The sequence below is a fragment of the Coffea arabica genome, chromosome 2c, assembly GCF_036785885.1.
Source record: "Coffea arabica cultivar ET-39 chromosome 2c, Coffea Arabica ET-39 HiFi, whole genome shotgun sequence".
Taxonomy (NCBI): Eukaryota; Viridiplantae; Streptophyta; class Magnoliopsida; order Gentianales; family Rubiaceae; genus Coffea; species Coffea arabica.
In genome coordinates, this window is record NC_092312.1 from 47,756,903 (window position 1) to 47,780,167 (window position 23,265).

A 23,265-nucleotide genomic window follows, 5' to 3' on the forward strand; every position below is an offset into this window, starting at 1 on the left:
GGCAAATTGCTTTCAAGAGGAGGGGAATTATACAAACAAGAGGAGCCATTGGAGTAAAGCCATGAGTTTTTCTTGGCTGGTTGTGAGCATTTTCAAACTAACCAAGAGACATGAGCACCGAATCATAGTATGAGGGCCAATATGTGGTGGCTTTAGATTTGGGCTTCATACTACCAACGCTTGTAGTATCATCCATTTCTATCCAAATTTGAGGACAAATCCTTCTCAAGTGGAGGGGACTGATGTGTGCACGGACCTTAGCCCAAGTAATGATCCAGTTCGAGTTCCATTGGGCCCAGTCACACGTGCACGGGCCAAGCGCTTCAAAGGAGTCCCTTCAAGCTCTTGTGTGAAATGTTCAAGACCAACAAGGAGTCCATCGGGATATTGAAGGCTTGGAAGGTGATAATCAAGTTGTCTACATGATGATCCAAGCCCACGAAGAGAGCCCATGAAGGTTTGGTCGACTAAGCCCTAGGCCTTAGTGTTAGGTTCAATTGCTTAGAGTTGGATTAGATTAGTTTATCTGAGTCATGGCCCGGCCCACCTTGTCCAAGGAGTGGCCGACCTTCCTTGTCTAGTTTCTTAGGGTTTTATTTGCCCCTTAGCCTATATAAAGGCTCACTTTGTATGATTAACGGGTGCACAATTTTGATAATAAAATTCTGATTTGTTTCTCTTCGACTTATTGAGAGCATTCGAACCTTAACTTGCTTGGCAAGGGTTCTTGAGCAATCTTGCGTATTGTCCTTGATTGTTCTACCGACCTATCCACTATAGTATTCACCTCAATTGGAGTCGCCGTTCTACCACCTTCAATCAATTCGTGTCGTCCGTTTTGGTTTTAGGTTCCACGATCGAAGCGTTGGACAACCCCACTAGATCCTTGGACAAGCGTGTTACGTGTCTCGAAACGAGTTGATCGAGGACCGTATCAGTTGGCTTCAAAGCTTAGGTGAAGGTATCTTTCGTTATATCCTTGTTTTTCGTAGTTGCATCGAAGGGTTTTTGTGTTTTGTCCGCTGCCTTGTTAAAAAAAAAAAAGAAGAAAAAACTGACACTGTTCACCGTCACTCTTCACCGACACTGTTCACGTTACTGTTTATCCGAACACAAAATCTGTTGGTGTGTTATCCCTTTTGTGTTTGTGTCTAGTTTGTCGATAATTTCTGTCCAAAAATTTGCCGAAAGGTTGTGTTCCCAAATCTGTCTTGGTCGTTAGTCATCACTTGAGCAACAAGAAAACAAGTGGGGCGGCGGCTAGGGTTTCATTTGCACTAGGGTTTCTTTGTTTCAAATCTGTCCGAGTATTGCTTGCTTCATCCAAGTTGTTTACTTGATTTCCAAATTCATTTAGGAAACTAAGTAAAGCACTTGGATAACTCCTTTGTTTTCACTTGGCTACTCTCCCACATTCTCTCCTACATTTTAGGAACACTACCCACTCCTACATTGATCATCTTCAACTGTACCAGTTGATGAGTACTCGTGGTGTTGTTTGGGTTACTAAGCACACACTTGTACCTATTCAAATCGGCAAATATGTGGACGAGGTGTTGTGTGATGTAGTCCCAATTCAAGTGACACCTGTGTTGTTGGGCAAAGCATGGATGCCGAGGCGAGAAGTTAAATATGACGGACATACTAATAAGTATGCCTTCTTATTTAATAGTCGTCGTTTTGTACTTGTATCACTTACTTATGACCAGCTTTGTATTGATCTAGCATACATGAAAATGAGCTTGAGCGTTATAGAATGGAGAAAAGGCTAGATGAGGGAATTGTGCCTGAAGAGGTAAAACCCGAGGGAGTTGAAAGCAACGAGATGAAAGGGTCAGCTGTTGAACTAGAAAAGGAGATGGAAAAATCTGATGAGATGGGTGGTAAAAAGGAGGAAAAGAGAGAAAGTGGGCTGATCTTGAACAACCCGGTGAAGGCCTATTATTTTCCTAACGAACTTACCTTTGCTTTGTTTAGTGTTTCTTCTTTTATACAGATCAGGCAAAGGGAAGTTGAGCTGTTCTTAGTGCGTTCCATTCCAAAATCAATTATAGGCTTTGCAAGCCTCCAAGAGTTAAACCCCGTAGGCATCCATTCACGGAACAATGTCAACTCTAATCAGTCCACACCAAAAGGGAGTTGATTCGAGCTCATCTTGAAGGGAACACTCCACATTTTGGGAATGGTTGTGTACCAAGGGTTCGTTTAAAGAACAAGTACATCAATGACCATTGTGATTTTCGTCTTGCTCTTACTACACATGAAGCTCCAACATCACCAAATCCGCCATGGGACCTTGCAAGTGTGTTCTGGCCGGAGTTCGATTTCATGGGATACACTTCACACCACTTTGAGGACCCTTACCTCGTGACCACAAACGATCAAGTTGAGCACACATTGAAGATAGTTTGTGAGATTCAAGGTTCGACAAGGGTTATTTTCCAACTTAGCACGTGGGTTTTGCATTGGATGACATCTGTAGCAATCGTAACAAGATTGAGTCAAAGGCATGTAACTCGTCTTGTCACCATTCGTGCTTCAATTTGTGGGCAAATTGCTTTCAAGAGGAGGGGAATTATACAAACAAGAGGAGCCATTGGAGTAAAGCCATGAGTTTTTCTTGGCTGGTTGTGAGCATTTTCAAACTAACCAAGAGACATGAGCACCGAATCATAGTATGAGGGCCAATATGTGGTGGCATTAGATTTGGGCTTCATACTACCAACGCTTGTAGTATCATCCATTTCTATCCAGATTTGAGGACAAATCCTTCTCAAGTGGAGGGGACTGATGTGTGCACGGACCTTAGCTCAAGTAATGATCCAGTTCGAGTTCCATTGGGCCCAGTCACACGTGCACGGGCCAAGCGCTTCAAGGAGTCCCTTCAAGCTCTTGTGTGAAATGTTCAAGACCAACAAGGAGTCCATCGAGATATTGAAGGCTTGGAAGGTGATAATCAAGTTGTCTACATGATGATCCAAGCCCACGAAGAGAGCCCATGAAGGTTTGGTCGACTAAGCCCTAGGCCTTAGTGTTAGGTTCAATTGCTTAGAGTTGGATTAGATTAGTTTATTTGAGTCATGGCCCGGCCCACCTTGTCCAAGGAGTGGCCGACCTTCCTTGTCTAGTTTCTTAGGGTTTTATTAGCCCCTTAGCCTATATAAAGGCTCACTTTGTATGATTAACGGGTGCACAATTTTGATAATAAAATTCTGATTTGTTTCTCTTCGACTTATTGAGAGCATTCGAACCTTAACTTGCTTGGCAAGGGTTCTTGAGCAATCTTGCGTATTGTCCTTGATTGTTCTACCGACCTATCCACTATAGTATTCACCTCAATTGGAGTCGCCGTTCTACCACCTTCAATCAATTCGTGTCGTCCGTTTTGGTTTTAGGTTCCACAATCGAAGCGTTGGACAACCCCACTAGATCCTTGGACAAGCGTGTTACGTGTCTCGAAACAAGTTGATCCAGGACCGTATCAGTTGGCTTCAAAGCTTAGGTGAAGGTATCTTTCGTTATATCCTTGTTTTTCGTAGTTGCATCGAAGGGTTTTTGTGTTTTGTCCGCTGCCTTGTTAAAAAAAAGAAGAAGAAAAAAATGACACTGTTCACCGTCACTCTTCACCGACACTGTTCACGTTACTGTTTATCCGAACACAAAATCTGTTGGAGGTAAACAATCCTTTTCTCCTACTCGTGTTATTAAATCTTTAATACGAGCTCATCCAAAAGGAGTTAAAGAATATATTCAGGCATCAAAAGTTGATCAACATCCAATACCTGCTACAAGAAAGGAACAATTCATAACCCTGCATATTCCAAATGATTTCCCTATGCAATGGAAACAGCAAGGTTATACCCATATACATTTTGGAGCCATCAGGATTTCCCTATCATTTCATGGAAGGAAAGGACTTCCAATAGTTGCTCGAATTGCACTATTGGACATCAGGTTCAAACAATATCAGCATGCATGTATTGCCACAACTGAAACCACACTTAATGCTGGAACTGTTTTTGTTACTCTCTTTCCTAACTTTAATATGTCACTAGCAGATCCACATCTGCTTGAAGCTCTCAAAGTGCAGGTACAAATTATTGGTGCTGAACAAGTGTCAGACTCTATTGCTGCAACTCTTCACTACCAGATGGTCTACCGTGTACAAAATCATGCTTCAGATCTTGCTATTCCAGGGGGAGAAAATGCTCTTCTGATAAGAGTAGATGAGAAGAATGGAGCATCTTGCTCTCATGTTCCCAGACAAATCTCAAAGCAAGAACTAATCCAATTATTACCAAATGATTTTGATTGTTTACCATAAGTACTATAAGGATTAATAGTAGGAATAGAGGTAGGATTAACCACCTCTGGTTCAATAGAAACTTCATACAAATAATCTAATTTATTACTATGTACTGTCTTTATTTGTAAACCACTATCAGTTGTAACAACAAAAGACTTAGAAGAAGAGGCCATAGTTTACTGAAAACTAATACTCAAATCACTATTAATAACTACTTTCTTTTTGGAGTTTTTAAGATTCTGACGATCCTCAAGATCACGTTCTTCCGAACAGATGACACAAATACGATGATATAAAAGATCTATGCGTACTTGATTACTTACAATACTATAAGCCCAAGGATGAAGAAAAGTAAGATAATCCTGGATTGAAGACTGTAAATGAGATATTCTATCTAAACACTGTTGTTTAGTATAATTACTATATAGATCAAACAAAGGGATACCACTATTAGTAACTATAACATCACGGACATGTTCATACCAAGCATGATAGTTACCATAATAATTTTGTACCCATTCCATGTGTGCTGCATGTTCATCAGCAATCTGCATAAAAGAGGTGCGAGAAATTTAAGAGTAACACTTCACTAGGGTTCGCTCTGATACCAAATACCAGAGTGCCTGCTTAATCTGTTTGAAAAACTTTTTTGATTTTATCCCATGGCCTGTAATAAGATACTTGTTTTGTTTGTAAAGATCAAACCCTATTATTAAATCCTTACCAGTAAAATTTGCTCCCAAAAATTTGGAACTGACACAGCAATCTGGGAGAAGTTTGAGAGTGATGGAATTTTTAGTAATAAACTTTGTTTCAAAAATATTTCCATCAGCTGCTCGGAATTTATTTGTTTCTGGGATCCAAAATGAGTCTGGTAAGATATCTTTCCTCATAATGGAAATATAAGCTCCTGTATCAAAAAATGCAATAAGGGGTATAGGTTTAGAATATTTATCCAAAAGAATGTGAATAAGAGTTTGTGGATAAACATCCTTTTCAGTCTTATCCTTATTGATGGATGCAATAGGGCTTATACTTAAAATTTCTTCAGGAACCTGCAAAGCCAAAAGAGTTGTATCAGTAGGTTCCTCTTGTTCAGAGAATTCAGATTCTAAATCAGATATAGTGAAATGAAGTTCATTCTGAATTTCTGAAATTAGTTTTACTCCCTTTTGATTCTGAGGACAATTTTTCGCAAAATGTCCTGGCTTACCACAGATGAAGCATTTGTTGCCTTTGTTACCCCGGAATTTCTTAGACTTTCGTCTAAAGTATCTCCATTTCTTTCTGAACGGTTTCCTTGGAAAGTTTTTGTATGATTTGGCAAAGCTTTTGAATCTTTTGAACCTTCTGGATCCTTTCCTTCTGTGAGATGGAGTACAAGCTTGACACTTTCCTTTTGTTATCAATTCTGGCTTTTTGCAAGCTTGATCTAAGCAAACGTCTCCCTTGAGATATTCTCGAATCACTTTTCTCTTGTGACAAAGATCATCAAGAGATAAAAAGACTGCTTGCTTGATTTGGCCAATGGTGAGATTCAAGATTGATCCATACTTATTATGGATATACATTTCTGCACCATCTGCAAGTGGTTTTGGCAAAGAACTGACAAAAGGTTGTTTGAGATTAATATCTGCACCAAGAGAGTAAAATAATTGAAGCATCTTTTTGAAATGCTTATTTAGATCATGTCGATCATAAGATAAACATTTCATTTGGAAGAATTCTTTTCTCTTTGTTTCTTGGAATTCTCGAACATTTCCAAGAAATGTAAGATGTAAGATATGAACATTTTCCATAAAGTCCTGTCTGGTTAAAAATGTCATTTTGTCTGCATCTCCAATGGATGTCCACCAATCTTTGAGTATACCTGCAAGATGAGCTGTGAAAACAGATAAAATTTCAAAGTGAGATTCTTCTGTTAAGTTCTGAGCTAGCATCCAAGCATGAAATTCTTGGAATCTTGCTTCCCACATTTCAGATGGGATATTGTCAATAGTAAACAGAGGTACTCCCTTTGATTTTGGGAAAGAAGCACGTTGATGCTGGTCATACTGTGGTGACTGCTCTTGTTCCTCCTCAGGCTCAACTATTTCTGGTTCTGGTTCTGCCATGTTGATATGAGGGATAGTTTTTTCATCAGATGATTCTTCTGAGGAGTCAGTTTCATCTTCTGACAAGTGTCAGCAGAAATATTGTCTTCTGAACTGGTGGTTTTAGAGGAATTATCATGATATTCAGTATAAGTAGAAATATATGGAACTGAGTCATCATGAAATTCTTCTAATGATGATGACAATGGATTGTCAGAAACTCTGGTGGCTTCATTTGCTTTTCTTTCCTGTTCAACAGAAAAAGTAGGATTAGTATATGTACTAATCATTAATGAAGTTGGAGGATCCTGTTGAGATGGTTGTTCAATAGCAGGTTGCTTAGCTTTCCTTTCTCTTTCAGCCTCAACTTTTCTTTGTTCCTTTTCAACCATTCTTTTTGCTATTTCAGCATCTTTTTGAATCTGTTTGGTTTTACGATATTCTCGTAAAGTTGCTGCAATATCAAAAGGTTTTGGGGTCTGTGGCTGTTGTTCAGAGAAATAAAGAGATGGTGATGGAGTAGAAACTCCACCGAAGTAGAAAGGTGTCGGCCAGTTTCTGAGGGGTACTGCACCATACATAGAACTTACCTTGGAGAGAGGTGTTGAGGGTCCTACATCATACACAGGAACCTGTCCGGTTGTTTTAAGAATATGTAGTTGATCTTGAATAAATTTTGTTTCTTTCTCTTTATTCAGAATGAAATCAACTAACATAGAAGATCTGTAGGCATGATGTATTTAAGCTCTTGAAGTCTTTTTTCAAAGACTTCAATCATATGAGAAACCTGAGACTGCTGGTTTGATACAGTTGTATCAATTTGTTCAATCTTGTCTTTGGTTTCGGAGATGTTCTTATGGATAGAGATAAGAGCAGTATTTTGAACAAGAGAATTCTCAGTCTGCCAATTAAGAACATCTTCTGATGGATTTGGGCGAACAGTTTCTCCACTTGGTAAAACTGTTGAAGAAATATTTTGGATTTTTGGAGTATGTCTCGAACCATTTTTGTTAAAAGTTTCCAACTTTGGAAAATCTGCTTCACTGAACATAAAGCATTCTTGGATCTGTGAGGTTGGAATTTGAATCAAAGGTTCAGTCTTGCAAAATGGTTTTGGGTTCCAATTTGTCTCTTCTTGAGCCAAAAAGTCAAGACAGTTTTGGTAATAAGGATGAAGATCCTTTTTTGAAAAAGATCGAGATGTCTTTGGTTTTTTAGAAACCTAGTTAGAAGGAATTTGATATCCATTAAACTTACTTCTCTGGGAGATGAAACTTTCAGTATCAGGATCTGGTTCTTCCGGATCTAGGTCTGGTTTGCATGGTCGAGGCTCAACATGCCTTGGTTTTGCTCTTTTCTTGCAAGTTAAATTTGATAATTCAAAACCAAGGATATTTTCTATTTGACAATCCTCGCAAATATTGCAAACATCAAAATAAACATGACCTGAAATGGGATCCTGAAACCATGAGACTGGAAGTCCTTCTTTGTCAAAATATTTAATAATATCTTGACTGCGATGTACTTGTTGAAGGTTGTGAGGATGATCATTATGTATATCCCATTGCTTTTCAAATTCTGTGGGATAATACATAGGAACCTGTACACACATAATAGAAGGAATATGAGATTTTGAATTTAAACTTTTTAAATGAGAATGATCAAATGAAATTGAAGTTCTCCCATCTTTTGTGTGATTGATCCTTGAATTGGATGATTCAAGAGGTTCATTGCCCTGAGTGTGTAAATCTTCATAATCTGTAATCCAATCATTTGGTAATAATTGGATTAGTTCTTGCTTTGAGATTTGTCTGGGAACATGAGAGCAAGATGCAATTCTTCTCATCTACTCTTATCAAAAGAGCATTTTCTCCCCCTGGAATAGCAAGATCTAAAGCATGATTTATACAGATCAGGAAAAGGGAAGTTGAGCTGTTCTTAGTGCGTTCCATTCCAAAATCAATTATAGGCTTTGCAAGCCTCCAAGAGTTAAACCCCGTTGGTATCCATTCATGGAACAATGTCAACTCAAATAGTACACACCAAAAGCGAGTTGATTCGAGCTCATCTTGAAGGGAACACTCACACATTTTGGGGATGGTTGTGTACCAAGGGTTCGTTTAAAGAACAAGTACCTCAATGACCATTGTGATTTTCGTCTTGCTCTTAGTACACATGAAGCTCCAACATCACCAAATCCGCCATGGGACCTTGCAAGTGTGTTCTGGCCGGAGTTCGATTTCATGGGATACACTTCACACCACTTTGAGGACCCTTACCTCGTGACCACAAACGATCAAGTTGAGCGCACATTGAAGATAGTTTGTGAGATTCAAGGTTCGACAAGGGTTATTTTCCAACCTAGCACGTGGGTTTTGCAATGGATGACATCTGTAGCAATCGTAACAAGATTGAGCCAAAGGCATGTAACTCGACTTGTCACCAATTTGTGGGCAAATTGCTTTCAAGAGGAGGGGAATTATACAAACAAGAGGAGCCATAGGAGTAAAGCCATGAGTTTTTCTTGGCTGGTTGTGAGCATTTTCAAACTAACCAAGAGACATGAGCACCGAATCATAGTATGAGGGCCAATATGTGGTGGCATTAGATTTGGGCTTCATACTACCAACGCTTGTAGTATCATCCATTTCTATCCGGATTTGAGGACAAATCCTTCTCAAGTGGAGGGGACTGATGTGTGCACGGACCTTAGCCCAAGTAATGATCCAGTTCGAGTTCCATTGGGCCCAGTCACACGTACACGGGCCAAGCGCTTCAAGGAGTCCCATCAAGCTCTTGTGTGAAATGTTCAAGACCAAGAAGGAGTCCGTCGGGATATTGAAGGCTTGGAAGGTGATAATCAAGTTGTCTAAATGATGATCCAAGCCCACGAAGAGAGCCCATGAAGGTTTGGTCGACTAAGCCCTAGGCCTTAGTGTTAGGTTCAATTGCTTAGAGTTGGATTAGATTAGTTTATTTGAGTCATGGCCCGGCCCACCTTGTCCAAGGAGTGGCCGACCTTCCTTGTCTAGTTTCTTAGGGTTTTATTAGCCCCTTAGCCTATATAAAGGCTCACTTTGTATGATTAACGGGTGCACAATTTTGATAATAAAATTCTGATTTGTTTCTCTTCGACTTATTGAGAGCATTCGAACCTTAACTTGCTTGGCAAGGGTTCTTGAGCAATCTTGCGTATTGTCCTTGATTGTTCTACCGACCTATCCACCAGAGTATTCTCCTCAATTGGAGTCGCCGTTCTACCACCTTCAAACAATTCGTGTCGTCCGTTTTGGTTTTAGGTTCCACAATCCAAGCGCTGGACAACCTCACTAGATCCTTGGGCAAGCGTGTTACGTGTCTCGAAACGAGTTGATCGAGGACCGTATCAGTTGGCTTCAGAGCTTAGGTGAAGGTATCTTTCGTTATATCCTTGTTTTTCGTAGTTGCGTCGAAGGGTTTTTGTGTTTTGTCCGCTGCCTTGTTAAAAAAAAAAGAAGAAGAAAATGACACTGTTCACCGTTACTGTTCACCGACACTGTTCACGTTACTGTTTATCCGAACACAAAATCTGTTGGTGTGTTATTGTGACGGCCCCACCTCCCCCTAAGGCGAACCAGAGGGTTCGGCGGGCCGCCTGCCCAGCTCTCGCCGGGACTCTGTCGATCACTACAATCCTCAAATGAATTACAATATAAATCTCACATATACATCACATGGTCCACAAACATACATCCAAGTCTCCAATAATTACATGCCACAAATGCAGCGGAAACTGATTCCAATCGTGGAATGTATACTTACATCCATATCAATTTCAAATATTTATACAAGACCAACTCGTACATAAAATAGATCCAAACTTAAACTGTACACGATATAAGCCATCCAGTCACGTGAATAAGCACAACAAGCCCTTCCTTCGCCTTGAGCCCTGTGGGGGGGAAAAATAAAACATTTTTGGGGTGAGCTAAAAGCCTAGTGAGTAACCAGTAAAATCAGTAATCAAATAGTTTTCACAAAAATTCATTTCATTGATGTCATGGTTCAGAAATCAGATGTACGTATTTTTGCTCTCGTGAGCCAGTGAAATCATTGTAATGTTTTAGAAGTTCAATAAGTAACCGGGGGTAAAAATGTAATTTTGTTACAGGTCAACATTTGCACAGTTAGAGTAAAACAAAAGCAGAAAATGACACCACATGGTAATTCCACAAAGCTCAATGAGCTAAAATCTCAATAAGGTTCCGAACATGAAATTTCATAACAAAGCCAACACATTAACCATCAATAATCAATAATTCAAGAAACAATTACAATGGAAAGCGATAGTAACATATTCATTAAAAGGATACCGCTCATATGGAGCTATTCATTTGTTCGTTCCCCTGACATTTCCCCTTATTCCTCCAATTATTTGAAAATTTCATTTTTATAAATAAACCCTCGTTCATCTTTTTATTCGTTCATCCCCTTTTCCGGACGTTGACCGGACTCCACCCATCCGACGTTGGTCGGACTCCACCCATCCGGACGTAGCCGGACTACAAGGTAATACTCGAGTATACCAAATTCACCCAGGGTCACCATATCGCCCGACCGAGTCCGCTTCTGGCTCGAGTCGATCGGTAACGAAGGGCAGTGGCCAGTTCAGCCAAAAGGCTTACATCATGCGCAACTAGCATTTAATCATTAATCATTGAAAATTCATATTTATTTAGGTCGAGTGCGATAAAGTATACACTCGCCTAGAAAACTCGTTTTAACAATCATCGAAAGTACTTAACACATTTTCAATTAATAATGACAAGCCAATAAGTCAAGAATTACAGCAACCAAGGGACACTCATATGCAAGTACGCATGATATGCAAGAAAACAGTTCAAAAGTAACTTTTGGAAACAGTTTAAAAGTAAATAATGCAGGAAACGGTTCATAAAGAACTTCAGAATTAGTTTGAGGTCACTCACCTCAATGGCTCAGAAATCATCCATCATGTATCATTGCCTTGCTCAAACCCAAGTCTTAGATCACAAATTCAATGCAAACAAATCCTTTAAAAGTTCGGACAGCACTTCCCCTACATTTGCTAACTTTTCCAGCCATCATGGCTTCATTATTTCCTCAGCCAGTCCCAAAGGTACACACACAACAACAAGTTCATCCATAGTCATTCAGCAAGCTCCAAGTAATACTAGTGCAAGTCAAGCTAGGGGGAAAAAAAATTCGGAAATGAAACTTAAGCTCAAAACCAGAAAAATAGTTTTGACGTCATTTTGCGGTAATGGTACCAAAGGCGTTATGATTGTCGGAAGAAGGTGTAAGACCCACCATTTCGAAGATAAGAGATAGGTCTACAACAATGTAGAAGGCCACTCAGTCCAAATCCTAGCACAACTAGGTCAAATGTGCCAAATACTCAACCGGAAACACCACAAACAGGTTTACAAATCACATAATGCTGTAATTACTATAACTCAGTCTATACAGGTCCAAATATCGAAATTCCAAAGGCATATGGTAGCTAAGACATCCAGATACATTTCATCAGAAGACACCAACACCTAAATCCAAAGCAATTCCAGTCAAAATGGCCAATTACAAGTGCAGTTTTCGCATTCTGATCAACCCAGAACAGCAACAGTAAAATCGGCATATCTCACTCTACACTAATCCAAATGACCTGAAATTTTACAGGCACTTCAAAATCATCAATACCTACAACTTTCATGTTTTGAGCAAAGTCCAATTCGGCCTCTAACATGGTGCAATAAATTCGGGCAGAATGAAGAACTACAAAACCTAATTTTCTGAAATTTCTTCCAAAACAGAAATTGATTGCACTTAATCACTTTTTCCACCTCCTAGAGTCATTAAACATCATTTCCAATCATCATACATGACCACCCAATCATATCCCTATGAAAACAGAAAAATCCCCAAAAATAATAAAACTTCACCAATTCAACCAAACTCAAGAAATAATCCATGAAATTGCATCTTATAACACCACTAATCATGAATTGAACATCATTAGAGGAAGGAGAGGTGTTCATCCACCACTTACCTTAGCAAAACAAGAGGGAGAGCTACTTGTCACCTTAAGCTTCCAAACAACTTCACCAAACAACTCACTATCACTAAAAGAAGAGGTTTTATGGAGTAGAAACTAGATCAAGCAAGTGTTTTGGAGGATTTGAGCTAGATAATTGCCAAACTTTGAAGAGGTTTTTTCTTCCTTCTTTGCTAGAGAGATAATCAGCCAAGAGGTTGAAGACAAGAATGAATTTTGTGTGATTTTTAAGATATTTAAGCAATTGGTCAAAAAGTCAAGAAAATGAATAGTAAGTCATAAGCTATTTCCAATACAATGGTGACACTTGTCACCTCCATAAATGCAATCTTATCTTTTCTTTTTCCTCTCACATCAATCAATTCACATCCTCTACTTATCCCTTAACACCCGATAAATTTTACACAGTATCCGGAATTTAACCTAATTGGCCGAATTTTTCCGAACTTTTCGCACTTGTGGGTCCCACGTCCGTTATATATTCTTAATTTTCTAAAAACTCTCCAATACTAGGAAAATCATTTTAAAACTATTTTTGCTCATAAACTTTATCTGGGGAATTTTTCTAATCAAGAAAATGTAGAAAAACGGGCGATTAAAAAAATAAACCCTAGAAAATTACAAAATTTCCGGGTTCTCAAACTCATTTTTTTTTTCGGGGCGTCACAGTTATCCCTTTTGTTTTTGTGTCTAGTTTGTCGATAATTTCTGTCCAAAATTTGCCGAAAGGTTGTGTTCCCAAATCTGTCTTGGTCGTTAGTCATCACTTGAGCAACAAGAAAACAAGTGGGGCGGCGGCTAGGGTTTCTACTTGCGGCTAGGGTTTCATTTGCAATAGGGTTTCTTTGTTTCAAATCTGTCCGAGTATTGCTTGCTTCATCCAAGTTGTTTACTTAATTTCCAAATTCATTTAGGAAACTAAGTAAAGCACTTGGATAACTCCTTTGTTTTCACTTGGCTACTCTCCTACATTCTTTCCTATATTTTAGGAACACTATCCACTCCTACATTTTAGGAAGCTAGGGTTTCTATCTTTTATGTTCCCATTGGTGCACTTCCATTTCTGTCCGCCACTATTGGCCTTCCAAATTCGTCCATTCCCACTTCATTTTGCACCCACATTTGTGTCTTACCTTCTTGGTTACTCATACGGCAAAAGTGGTGACAATTATTGGACTTGAGCGGCCTTTCTCAACTACAGAACCCAACAGGTAAAAGTATTTGGTAAGTCAATTAGAGTGACATCCATATACACGAGTGCGAGTGGATACACGTAAGGGAGCGTGAAAGCCATCATCTTCGGTTTCGTTGCTAACTTTTTGCAGGTTCCCTCATACGTCATGGCGAATACAAGACGCATAAAAGCTAGCCCACAACATTGTCTGCCTGATCCTAAGGGAGTCAAAGAAGTGGCATTACGCGGTGTAGATGAGCAATTGGACCTCGTCAAATCTCAGTTGCTTGATTGGTTTTGTACTCGTTGCGGTGTCAAAGATAAAATTTGTAGCTTGCCCATTGATGGGAGTTGTGAAGTCATCCTTGCAAGTGCTATCATGGTTGAGAAATTAAATCTTCCAACCATTGATCATCTTCAACTGTACAAGTTGATGAGTACTCGTGGTGTTGTTTGGGTTACTAAGCACACGCTTGTACCTATTCAAATCGGCAAATATGTGGACGAGGTGTTGTGTGATGTAGTCCCAATTCAAGTGACACCTGTGTTGTTGGGCAAAGCATGGATGTCGAGGCGAGAAGTTAAATATGACTGACATACTAATAAGTATGCCTTCTTATTTAATAGTCGTCGTTTTGTACTTGTATCACTTACTTATGACCAGCTTTGTATTGATCTAGCATACATGAAAATGAGCTTGAGCGTTATAGAATGGTGAAAAGGCTAGATGAGGGAATTGTGCCTGAAGAGGTAAAACCCGAGGGAGTTGAAAGCAACGAGATGAAAGGGTCAGCTGTTGAACTAGAAAAGGAGATGGAAAAATCTGATGAGATGGGTGGTAAAAAGGAAGAAAAGAGAGAAAGTGGGCTGATCTTGAACAACCCGGTGAAGGCCTATTATTTTCCTAACGAACTTACCTTCGCTTTGTTTTGTGTTTCTTCTTTTATACAGATCAGGCAAAGGGAAGTTGAGCTGTTCTTAGTGCGTTCCATTCCAAAATCAATTATAGGCTTTGCAAGCCTCCAAGAGTTAAACCCCGTTGGTATCCATTCATGGAACAATGTCAACTCAAATCAGTCCACACCAAAAGGGAGTCGATTCGAGCTCATCTTGAAGGGAACACTCCACATTTTGGGGATGGTTGTGTACCAAGGGTTCGTTTAAAGAACAAGTGCCTCAATGACCGTTGTGATTTTCGTCTTGATCTTAGTACACATGAAGCTCCAACATCACCAAATCCGCCATGGGACCTTGCAAGTGTGTTCTGGCCGGAGTTCGATTTCATGGGATACACTTCACACCACTTTGAGGTCCCTTACCTCGTGACCACAAACGATCAAGTTGAGCACACAATGAAGATAGTTTGTGAGATTCAAGGTTCGACAAGGGTTATTTTCCAACTTAGCACGTGGGTTTTGCATTGGATGACATCTGTAGCAATCGTAACAAGATTGAGTCAAAGGCATGTAACTCGTCTTGTCACCAATTTGTGGGCAAATTGCTTTCAAGAGGAGGGGAATTATACAAATAAGAGGAGCCATTGGAGTAAAGCCATGAGTTTTTCTTGGCTGGTTGTGAGCATTTTCAAACTAACCAAGAGACATGAGCATCGAATCATAGTATGAGGGCCAATATGTGGTGGCATTAGATTTGGGCTTCATACTACCAACGCTTGTAGTATCATCCATTTCTATCCGGATTTGAGGACAAATCCTTCTCAAGTGGAGGAGACCGATGTGTGCACGGACCTTAGCCCAAGTAATGATCCAGTTCGAGTTCCATCGGGCCCAGTCACACGTGCACGGGCCAAGCGCTTCAAGGAGTCCCTTCAAGCTCTTGTGTTAAATGTTCAAGACCAACAATGAGTCCATCGAGATATTGAAGGCTTGGAAGGTGATAATCAAGTTGTCTACATGATGATCCAATCCCACGAAGAGAGCCCATGAAGGTTTGGTCGACTAAGCCCTAGGCCTTAGTGTTAGGTTCAATTGCTTAAAGTTGGATTAGATTAGTTTATTTGAGTCATGGCCCAGCCCACCTTGTCCAAGGAGTGGCCGACCTTCCTTGTCTAGTTTCCTAGGGTTTTATTAGCCCCTTAGCCTACATAAAGGCTCACTTTATATGATTAACGGGTGCACAATTTTGATAATAAAATTCTGATTTGTTTCTCTTCGACTTATTGAGAGCATTCGAACCTTAACTTGCTTGGCAAGGGTTCTTGAACAATCTTGCGTATTGTCCTTGATTGTTCTACCGACCTATCCACCAGAGTATTCACCTCAATTGGAGTCGCCGTTCTACCACCTTCAATCAATTCGTGTCGTCCGTTTTGGTTTTAGGTTCCACAATCCAAGCGCTGGACAACCTCCCTAGATCCTTGGGCAAGCATGTTACGTGTCTCGAAACGAGTTGATCGAGGACCGTATCAGTTGGCTTCAGAGCTTAGGTGAAGGTATCTTTCGTTATATCCTTGTTTTTTGTAGTTGCGTCGAAGGGTTTTTGTGTTTTGTCCGCTGCCTTGTTAAAAAAAAAAAAGAAGAAGAAAATGACACTGTTCACCGTTACTGTTCACCGACACTGTTCACGTTACTGTTTATCCGAACACAAAATCTGTTGGTGTGTTATCCCTTTTGTGTTTGTGTCTAGTTTGTCGATAATTTCTGTCCAAAATTTGCCGAAAGGTTGTGTTCCCAAATCTGTCTTGGTCGTTAGTCATCACTTGAGCAACAAGAAAACAAGTGGGGCGGCGGCTCGGGTTTCTACTTGCGGCTAGGGTTTCATTTGCACTACGGTTTCTTTGTTTCAAATCTGTCCGAGTATTGCTTGCTTCATCCAAGTTGTTTACTTAATTTCCAAATTCACTTAGGAAACTAAGTAAAGCACTTGGATAACTCCTTTGTTTTCACTTGGCTACTCTCCTACATTCTCTCCTACATTTTAGGAACACTACCCACTCCTACATTTTAGGAAGCTAGGGTTTCTATCTTTTATGTTCCCATTGGTGCACTTCCATTTCTGTCCGCCACTATTGGCCTTCCAAATTCTTCCATTCCCACTTCATTGTGCACCCACATTTGTGTCTTACCTTCTTGGTTACTCTTATGGCAAAAGTGGTGACAATTATTGGACTTGAGCGGCCTTTCTCAACTACAGAACCCAACAGGTAAAAGTATTTGGTAAGTCAATTAGAGTGACATCCATATACACGAGTGCGAGTGGATACACATAAGGGAGCGTGAAAGCCAACATCTTCGGTTTCGTTGCTAACTTTTTGCAGGTTCCCTCATACGTCATGGCGAATACAAGACGCATAAAAGCTAGCCCACAACATTGTCTTCCTGATCCTAAGGGAGTCAAAGAAGTGGCATTACGCGGTGTAGATGAGCAATTGGACCTCGTCAAATCTCAGTTGCTTGGTTGGTTTTATACTCGTTGCGGTGTCAAAGATAAAATTTGTAGCTTGCCCATTGATGGGAGTTGTGAAGTCATCCTTGCAAGTGCTATCATGGTTGAGAAATTAAATCCTCCAACCATTTGATCATCTTCAACTGTACAAGTTGATGAGCACTCGTGGTGTTGTTTGGGTTACTAAGCACACACTTGTACCTATTCAAATCGGTAAACATGTGGACGAGGTGTTGTGTGATGTAGTCCCAATTCAAGTGACACCTGTGTTGTTTGGCAAAGCATGGATGTCGAGGCGAGAAGTTAAATATGACGGACATACTAATAAGTATGCCTTCTTATTTAATAGTCGTCGTTTTGTACTTGTATCACTTACTTATGACCAGCTTTGTATTGATCTAGCATACATGAAAATGAGCTTGAGCGTTATAGAATGGAGATAAGGCTAGATGAGGGAATTGTGCCTGAAGAGGTAATACCCGAGGGAGTTGAAAGCAACGAGATGAAAGGGTCAGCTGTTGAACTAGAAAAAGAGATGGAAAAATCTGATGAGATGGGTGGTAAAAAGGAAGAAAAGAGAGAAAGTGGGCTGATCTTGAACAACCCGGTGAAGGCCTATTATTTTCCTAACGAACTTACCTTTGCTTTGTTTAGTGTTTCTTCTTTTATACAGATCAGGCAAAGGGAAGTTGCGCTGTTCTTAGTGCGTTCCATTCCAAAATCAATTATAGGCTTTGCAAGCCTCCAAGAGTTAAACCCCGTTGGTATCCATTAATGGAACAATGTCAACTTAAATCAGTCCACACCAAACGGGAGTTGATTCGAGCTCTTCTTGAAGGGAACACTCCACATTTTGGGGATGGTTGTGTACCAAGGGTTCGTTTAAAGAACAAGTACCTCAATGACCATTGTGATTTTAGTCTTGCTCTTAGTACACATGAAGCTCCAACATCACCAAATCCACCATGGGACCTTGCAAGTGTGTTCTGGCCGGAGTTCGATTTCATGGGATACACTTCACACCACTTTGAGGACCCTTACCTCGTGACCACAAACGATCAAGTTGAGCACACATTGAATATAGTTTGTGAGATTCAAGGTTCGACAAGGGTTATTTTTCAACTTAACACGTGGGTTTTGCATTGGATGACATCTGTAGCAATCGTAACAAGATTGAGGCAAAGGCATGTAACTCGTCTTGTCACCAATTTGTGGGCAAATTGCTTTCAAGAGGAGGGGAATTATACAAACAAGAGGAGCCATTGGAGTAAAGCCATGAGTTTTTCTTGGCTGGTTGTGAGCATTTTCAAACTAACCAAGAGACATGAGCACCGAATCATAGTATGAGGGCCAATATGTGGTAGCATTAGATTTGGGCTTCTTACTACCAACGCTTGTAGTATCATCCATTTCTATCTGGATTTGAGGACAAATTCTTCTCAAGTGGAGGGGACTGATGTGTGCACGGACCTTAGCCCAAGTAATGATCCAGTTCGAGTTCCATTGGGCCCAGTCACACGTGCACGGCCAAGCGCTTCAAGGAGTCCCTTCAAGCTCTTGTGTGAAATGTTCAAGACCAACAAGGAGTCCATCGGGATATTGAAGGCTTGGAAGGTGATAATCAAGTTGTCTACATGATGATCCAAGCCCACGAAGAGAGCCCATGAAGGTTTGGTCAACTAAGCCCTAGGCCTTAGTGTTAGGTTCAATTGCTTAGAGTTGGATTAGATTAGTTTATTTGAGTCATGGCCCGGCCCACCTTGTCCAAGGAGTGGCCGACCTTCCTTGTCTAGTTTCTTAGGGTTTTATTAGCCCCTTAGCCTAGATAAAGGATCACTTTGTATGATTAACGGGTGCACAATTTTGATAATAAAATTCTGATTTGTTTCTCTTCGACTTATTGAGAGCATTCGAACCTTAACTTGCTTGGCAAGGGTTCTTGAGCAATCTTGCGTATTGTCCTTGATTGTTCTACCGACCTATCCACCAGAGTATTCACCTCAATTGGAGTCGCCGTTCTACCACCTTTAATCAATTCGTGTCGTCCGTTTTGGTTTTAGGTTCCACAATCCAAGCGCTGGACAACCTCACTAGATTCTTGGGCATGTGTGTTACGTGTCTTGAAACGAGTTGATCGAGGACCGTATCAGTTGGCTTCAGAGCTTAGGTGAAGGTATCTTTCGTTATATCCTTGTTTTTTGTAGTTGCGTCGAAGGGTTATTGTGTTTTGTTCGCTGGCTTGTTAAAAAAAACAAGAAGAAGAAAATGACACTGTTCGCCATTACTGTTCACCGACATTGCTCACGTTACTGTTTATCCGAACACAAAATCTGTTGGTGTGTTATCCCTTTTGTGTTTGTGTCTAGTTTGATACGTTCCTCGATCCACGATCGAGACACGTAGCACGTTTGCCCAAGGATCTAGCGGGGATGTCCTACGCTTGGTTTGCGGAACCTTTACTCAAACGGACAACTCGATTTGATTGGAGGTGGTAGACGACACTCCGATGAAGGTGAATACTCCAGGGGAATAGGTCGGATGAACAATCAAGGACAGGACGCGAGATTGCTCAATAACCCTTGCCAAGCAAGTTGAAAGGCACGAATTCTTTATGAAAGAAAACGAATGCACTAAGAATTTAATTCATCAAAAACTAGTTCCTTAACCTTACAAGGCTAGCCTATTTATAGGCTCAATAAAATAACGAAAACCCTAAAGAGACTAAAAGGGAGGGTCGGCTATCTTGTCTTCAAGGTGGGCCGGCCCATGCCTTCTACGAAACACTAGTCCAACTAAATAGAAAAACAACGACTAAGGCCCTACGCGGCCGATTCGTAAGGAGGCCCACTGGAGTCTTCCTGGGCTTGGACCAAAGTGTAAGTTGCTTGATTGTTCCTTTCCAAGCCTTCAATATCTCTATAGCCTCCATGTTGATCGTGGGCAACTCGAACAAGGCCTTGGAGGGATTCTTTGAAGAGCTTGGCCCGTGCACGTGTGACTGGGCCCAATGGGATTTGGACTGGGCCCTGGTTCATGCACACATCAGTCCCCTCCTCTTGTGAAGGATTTGCCCTCAAATCTGGATCCTCCTCACCAAGAAACGGGCTCAAGTCTGCGACATTGAAGGTCGCGCTAACATTGTACTCCCCAGGTAGCTCCAATTTGTAGGCGTTGTCATTAACCCGGTGGAGCACACGAAAAGGTCCATCCCCTCTGGGGGATAATTTGCTTTGTCGCTGCTTGGGGAACCTCTCTTTGCGTAAGTGTAACCAAACCCAATCACCAGGCTCGAAGATCATTTTGTGGCGGTGCTTGTTAGCCTGCTGGGTGTATTGCTGAGTACGCCTTTCAATGTTTGCTCGAACGGCTTCATGTAACTTGCGCACAAAATCGGCCTTCTTTTTCCCATCTAAGCTTGTGTGCTCAGAGGAAGGTAAGGGTACTAAATCAAGAGGGGTTAGCGGGTTAAAGCCATAAACAATCTCAAAAGGTGAGTAGTGTGTAGCACTATGAACAACTCGATTGTAGGCGAATTCAACATGAGGCAAACACTCTTCCCAAGTCTTAAGATTCTTTTTAATCAATGCCCAAAGTAGTGTGCCAAGTGTGCGATTGACAACTTCAGTTTGTCCATCGCTTTGTGGATGACTGGTGGTGGAGAATAGTAACCGAGTGCCAATTTTAGACCATAGAGTCTTCCAAAAATAACTCAGAAATTTCACATCCCTATCACTAACAATGGTCCTAGGCATACCATGCAGACGGACAATTTCTTTGAAGAATAGAGTAGCAATATGAGATGCATCGTCAATTTTGTGACATGGAATAAAATGAGCCATCTTAGAAAACCTATCAACCACCACAAAAATGGAGTCATTACCTCTTGGCGATCTAGGCAAACCTAGAACAAAGTCCATAGACAAGTCAACCCAGGGATGGTGAGGGATAGGTAATGGGGTATACAAGCCATATGGATTTGTTTTGGACTTTGCCTTGTGACAAGTAGCACACCTACCAACCATGCGTTCAACATCCCTACGCATATGGGGCCAGTAAAAGTGCTATTGCAACATAGCCAGTGTCTTGGCAATGCCGAAGTGGCCCATGAGACCACCACTATGTGCCTCTCGAATCAAAAGATCACGAATGGAAGAGTTAGGCACACACAGTTTATCTACATGGAATAGAAATCCATCATGCAAAAAGTACTTTCCATGCGGATTCTTAACACACACGGCATAGATATCACCAAAGTCATGATCATTAGTGTAGAGGTCCTTTATCATTTCGAACCCAAGCAATTTGGCATCAAGACAGGCAAGCAAGGAGTGCCTACGTGACAAGGCGTCAGCTACCACATTCGTCTTGCCAGTCTTATATTTAATCACATAGGAGAAAGTGTCAATGAAGCTTACCCACTTGGCATGTCTCTTGCTTAGCTTGGGTTGGCCTTTGAGGTACTTCAATGACTCGTGATCGGTATGTATCACAAACTCCCGAGGCCGAAGGTAGTGTTGCCAGGTCTCCAAGGCCCTCACTAAGGCGTACAACTCCTTGTCGTACGTGGGGTAGTTCAGTGCAACTCCTCCCAATTTCTCGCTAAAGAAGGCACACGGCCTCTTGTCTTGCATGAGGACTACTCCAATACCTACACCAGAAGCATCACAGTCAATTTCAAAGGTCTTGTTAAAGTTTGGTAATGCTAACACAGGTGCATGGGTGAGTGTGTCCTTAAGGGCGAGGAACGCTTGTTCTTGGGATTCCCCCCAGTGGAATTGTCATCCTTCTTTGTCACGGCGGTCAATGGGGCGGCAATAGTGCTAAAGTTTTTGACAAATCGCAGATAAAAGCCCGCCAATCCAAGAAAGCTGCGCACGTCAGGAACGGATGTAGGGGTTGGCCATTGCTCGATGGCCTCAATCTTGGATTTGTCCACCTTGATGCCCTGCGAACTCACGACATAGCCTAGAAACACAAGCTCGTTAGTACAAAAGGTGCACTTTTTGAGGTTAGCGTATAGACGCGCCTGTCGAAGTGCCTCGAGAACTAATCTTACATGTTCCAGGTGCTCATGCTCACTACGACTATAGATCAGAATGTCATCAAAGTAAACAATGAAAAATTTACCAATAAAATGTCTCAAAACATGGTTCATGAGGCGCATGAAAGTGCTAGGGGCGTTAGTCAAGCCAAAAGGCATAACTAACCACTCATAGAGACCATGTTTGGTTTTGAAGGCTGTCTTCCATTCATCGCCTTCCTTCATCCTAATTTGATGATAGCCACTCCTCAAGTCAATTTTGGTGAAAATAATAGCACCATCGAGTTCATCCAACATATCATCAAGTCTAGGAATGGGATGCCGATATTTGACAGTGATAGCATTTACAGCCCGGCAGTCAGTGCACATGCGCCAAGTGCCATCCTTTTTGGGGACAAGGACCACAGGCACAGCACAGGGACTTAGACTCTCCTTCACCCATCCCTTACCTAACAGGCCATCTACTTGCCTTTGAAGCTCCTTGGTCTCCTCGGGGCCCATGCGGTAGGCAGGTTTGTTGGGTAATGGTGCTCCAGGAACGAGGTCGATTTGGTGTTCAATTCCCCGAATGGGTGGTAAGCCATCAGGGACCTCGTCAGGGAAAACATCCTCAATTTCCTGCAAGAGAGCAACTATGCTCGCAGGCAGCGCCTTGTCGAGCTCAGCAATATCCAAGAGCACATGCTTGCAAATCATGAGAAGTATAGGCTGATTAGAGTTCACCACTTTTCTAACATCTTTAGCCTTAATAATCATGTTGTGCTTCCTAGTGGGAGGTGCGGCAGGTGGTTTGTCGCGTATACCACTAGGTGTGCTCCCTTGACCCTTGGTTGATGGCTCATTCGTAGATGTGGAGCCTTGACCAGGGCCGACCGCCTTGAGTTTCCTCCTTTGACGGTCTTGTTCACACTCTCTTTGCAACAGTAGTTGGTCCTCATAAACTTGTGCAGGTGTGAGAGGTGTAAGGACCTTACGTTTGCCATCGTGCAAAAGTGTGTACTTATTTGCTCTTCCATCGAATGTGACGTGTTTGTCAAATTGCCAGGGCCTTCCCAAAATGATATGTGTAGCATGCATTGGCACTACGTCGCACACGATTTCATCAATGTAAGTACCAATGGAGAAGGGGATGCGTACTTGTTTGAAGACTCGTACTTCACCATCCTCACTTAGCCA